Source organism: Macaca thibetana, chromosome 16 (genome assembly GCF_024542745.1).
Source record: "Macaca thibetana thibetana isolate TM-01 chromosome 16, ASM2454274v1, whole genome shotgun sequence".
Classification (NCBI taxonomy): Eukaryota; Metazoa; Chordata; class Mammalia; order Primates; family Cercopithecidae; genus Macaca; species Macaca thibetana.
In genome coordinates, this window is record NC_065593.1 from 98,280 (window position 1) to 103,035 (window position 4,756).

The window sequence follows — 4,756 nt, forward strand, 5'->3', positions numbered from 1 at the left end:
ACCAAGAAATTTAACCAAAGCCCTTAGGGTTCTCTAGGACAATTTTATTAAAAGCTAAATATGTGTTCTTAGCAAGGTAAAAACACTAGAAATAGCAACAACAACCATCACAACTCTTCTGTGTATGAATAGCCCTTCAGGTGGTGACATCAGAAGTCACAACAGCATAAGGGATGTGGTGCCAATGAAGCCCAAGTCCCCTGCACACCTCCCTTCATTGTACTGACCACATGGTGCTGAATTCTACCATTTATCTGGTTGCTCCAGACTGAAAGTTCCTAGATGGTAGGGACCATAACTGCTTCACCTATTTTTCTCATGGCATATGAGGTGGAGGCAATTGGTTTATCAGTTTGAGTGTCCAGACCTCCTCCTTGTTTTTCACCCAAATACCAAGAAACTGGAGAAACTCTCCTCCGGATACCAACCAAGGAGCTTCCTTCCATGAGGAGAGAAACAAACACTGGGTGCCTCATTTATCTTACTCTGAGATGGAACCAGAATTAGACACTCTTGTCAGCCTGGTCCAAGTCTGCACAGGACATCCTCAAATGTCCCACAGACACACAGGTCATTGTGAGACGGTTCCCAGTGACCCTGAGATTACAGCCACATGGTGATCCAGGCAAGAGAGACTTAACCTGACTCTAAATAGAAAATCGAATTGTCCTGGTGGAGCTCCAGAACTTGGATCCAGATGTGGTATCACCCATCCTAATTAGCTAGTTCTTAGGAAAGAGGAAGGGCAAGAATACTGTACTCTAGTATCACATTTTACAGGTAGATGTAGTTGTGGTCATAGCTCTAATTATTATATGGCATTGACCTCTCACTGCTAAGATGTGATGAAAAAAAAGAGTCAAACTCTGTAAAACATTTGAATAGATTTACTCTGAGCAAAATTAGAGTGACCATGGCCCACGACACAGCCCTTAGGAGACCTGGAGAACATGTGCCCAAGGTTGTCTTGGTGAAGCTTGGTTTTGCATATTTTAGAGAGACATGAGACATTAATCAAATACATATAAGATATACATTGGGCCAGCCCATAAGCACAGGAGAACTCAAAACTGGAGCTTTCATGTTACAGGTAGATTTAACAGTTTTCTGATTGGTAATTGGTTGAAAGAGTTATTATCAATATAAAGGAATGTCTGGGTCATGATAAGGGGTTGTGCAGACCACAGATTTATAATGCAGATGAAGCCTCCAGGTCACAGGCTTCAAAACTAATAGAGTATAAATGTTTCTTATCAGACTAAAGGTCTGTGTTGATGTTAACTTTGGTTGGCTTTTCCCAAATTCCAAAGGGAAGAGGTCATAACGAAGCATGTCTAACCCCCAATTCCTGTCATAGCCTGAGCTAATCTTTCACGTTCACTTTGGAATGCCCTGGCCAAGAGGAAGGGTCCATTCAGATGGTTGGGAAGGCCTCAGAATTTTAATTTTGGTTTAACGATGCTTGTTTATACTGACAGATTCTGCCATCAGATTTTATATACATCAGAAGCCCCTCGCTTATCTGCAGCAAGTCACTGGACAAGATCTGGAAAGCTCAAAGGGACACATTCTGAAAGGGGGACTTTAAGATGTCAATGTTGACCTCACTATGAAGAAAATGTCTCCTGTGGGTTTTCTGTACATTCTCAATCTTTAGTCTAGCCCTGTTTTGTAAATCCCAGATGGTGGCCAGTTCTTACGTGCAGGTTCTAGGTGGGATCCACCTGTCTCTGCATTCTTGGGTGTTACAGCAAGCAGAGTAAAACCAAAGGAAAGATCCACTCAAAGAGACTGCACCCTCTAAATAGTATGTTGACGGAAAAGGAAAAAAGCAGCCAGGTGCGGTGGCTCACACCTATAATCCTAGCACTTTAGGAGGCAGAGGCAGGCAGATCATGAGGTCAGGAGATCGAGACCATCCTGACTAACACGGTGAAACCCCATCTCTACTAAAAATACAAAATATTAACCAGGCATGGTGGCACACGCCTGTAGTCCCAGCTACTCAGGAGGCTGAGGCAAGAGAATCACTTGAACCTGGGAGGCAGAGGTTGCAGTGAGCCAAGATCGTGCCACTGCACTCCAGCCTGGGCACCAGAGCAAAACTCCACCTCAAAAAGAAAAAAAAGGGGAGAGAGAGAGAGAGAGAGAAAGGAAGGAAGGAAGGAAGAAAGGAGGAAAGGAAGAAAGGAGGAAAGAAAAGGAGGAAAGGAGGAAAGGAAGAAAGGAAGAAAGAAAAGAGGAAAAAACTGAGGCAACATTCATAGAAGTAGAGTTTTGGGTCAAGCTTGAGGATTGCAACCTGGGAGCATAGATTCAAGCTGCCCTCAATACACACTTCAATTAGCAGCAGTTACAAGTGGATTTGTAAAGGCAAAAGTAAAGGACAAGTAGTGGGCTGATACAGAGTTGTTTGTGAGGAATTCTTACTGATTTACAGAAATAACATTACTGATTGGCTATATATTGTTAGCTATAGGGTGTGGGGTGTAGTGTCCAGTGTGGGATTATTAGGTTAATGTACAGCTAGGTGTGGCAATAGCAACCAGTTTCAAGAGATGAATGCATAGCTCAAGGCAGTACGACATGATTGTGGCCTCATCTTAGCATCTCTCTGGGCCTAAAATTTGAATTCCTCAAATAAAAGTTTTTCTCTTTTCTCAAATCTCAAGATCTGGAATCAGAATTCAGAGCATAGTTTTAGGTCTTGGGTAGAAAAGCAGCAGGTGTTATTTGCACATGTGTGGGCATTTGGACAAGAAGAGAAAGGAGAAAGTTGAGATTCTTCTCATATCAATGCACATGGGTTATCCTGACTGTTTCTGGGCCCTGTGGCCTCTGGATCAGTTTCAGGTCTGATGATACTGGGGTCACTGAAAGAGGTGGAATGGTTGATCACTGCCCTGTGGAGTTTGTAGAAATATGGTCTAAAAACTCTCTAGAAGTGACTTTAGAGGACTATAGATCCCAAATAGGCAGAGACACCATTCTGCCTGCGTACCGTGGGGGCAGCATGCACTTTGTAGCACAGTTGTGGATTGGCTGGAAGCCTGACAGGGAAAGGCCCCTCCAGTGAGAAGTGTGGTGGGAACTTTATATGTTTATATCATGTCTGGCAATTCTAGACGGTGTTTGGAGAATATAATTAAAAGCAAAATTGGGGAAACCCCAGAAAAGCTCCACAATAATAGAACAGAAAAAAAGCTATTGTATCACACAGTTAAACCGGAATGTGACTGGCTCATTGACAGGCAATCTGCTTAGGAGAGTGCAAAAATAGAAACAAGGTCACCATCATTAGTCCACAAGTGGAGGACCTGACAGCACCATTTGTCATACATAGTTCACCCTAAATTTACCTGGTAATGGGGGGTGGGTATCTGTGTATGCTAGTTGGCCATATTCAAAAAATAATAAACTTCATCATTATGACAGGAAGTAGTTTTGCAACTTGGAGCCTGATGCCTGCAGAAGGTAGCCTCCCACTCTGCTACAGGTACTATTGAACAGTTTGCTATCTTCTTGGCTATTTATACATCAAAGCAATGGGTCCCTACTCCGTGAGCGCTGGCCTGCAGTACTCCTGCTTGCCCGCTCCTGGCAGCCTGTGTCCTCTCTTGACCTCTATTATCTGCCACTGAGGCACAGTCCACAGCCCACAGCAGGCAGCCCATATCCCATGTGAACCCCAACTGTCACAGCTGCACCCCAGTGCTACATCATAGAGTGGGGTCCCTGAGCTGCAGGAGAAGAGGCTGAAGGGCTCCTGGGCAGAATTGTATTTTCTCAATAATGGAAACAGGAGAGTTTCAGCCTCGGTTTCTGTTTATATGGCTGACAAAGGAAAAAACTGCTGGATTCCCAGCATGAGTCTGGATAGAGCAGCTCCAAGGGTTGTCACTGTGACAGCCCACCTCTCAAAGGCACCAAGAGACACTAAGAGGTCTTCTGAAACAGATACCCAAAGGATTGGAGAGAAAAACAGCTCTCAGTCTGAGGAAGATTGTATTGAGAAAAGAAAGAAGTTGAAAGCATCTTAAAGAAAAACTTAGGTTAGATATGAGATTAGTCACGTTGGCCAGAAAATATTCCCTGAAGCAGTTCCCCTTTAAACACTCCAAGTGCACAGCTGCTCTCAGCATGAGAAACTAGTGTTATGAACAAAGGGAAATTATTCTCAGCAGAATGTCTTAAAGTTTTTCTTCCATCTATGCTGATCTCTCATCTGCTGGCCATTGGATTGGGCATCTACATTGAAACACATCTGACAACCCCCACCAGCACTTTCTGATGAAGAACTGGAAGCCAACTTTGTTCATCTAGATGAGTAGATCTGAGCTTGCAACAATGCCAGCTGACGGAGCTGTTATGATCCGTGGGTGGCTGCATCACCTGTGTCTATTTGTTCTGTAATAGCTGCATTCCTACTTTAGTAAAATAGAAGAATAGACTCCAAAATCTTGCTGACATATAATTATACCTATGGGATCAATTAAGCAGTATGTCAGACTAATATCTACTGTAACAATGAGGTAGTGAATTTTCTTTAGACAATAGATATAAATAACTATAAATATTTAACAGACTAGTCTTAATCTATGCTGTATTTTCTAAAATTATCTGTAACCTTAAGTTAAAATGCTTTATATTTCAAAACAATAAGCAATAATGATATTAAAATTACTATAATTTTAATATCAGGGGTTTGTCCAAAATAAATATTGTGACCTTATATTCACACTATTGTATGAAATAC

General features: G+C 42.5%; 1 pseudogene; it reads left to right on the forward strand.

The window, feature by feature from the left end:
* The first annotated feature begins 913 nt into the window (after nt 1-913).
* On the forward strand, nt 914-4,291 carry LOC126939479 (BCL2/adenovirus E1B 19 kDa protein-interacting protein 3-like; annotated as a pseudogene).
* Nucleotides 4,292-4,756: the final 465 nt, after the last annotated feature.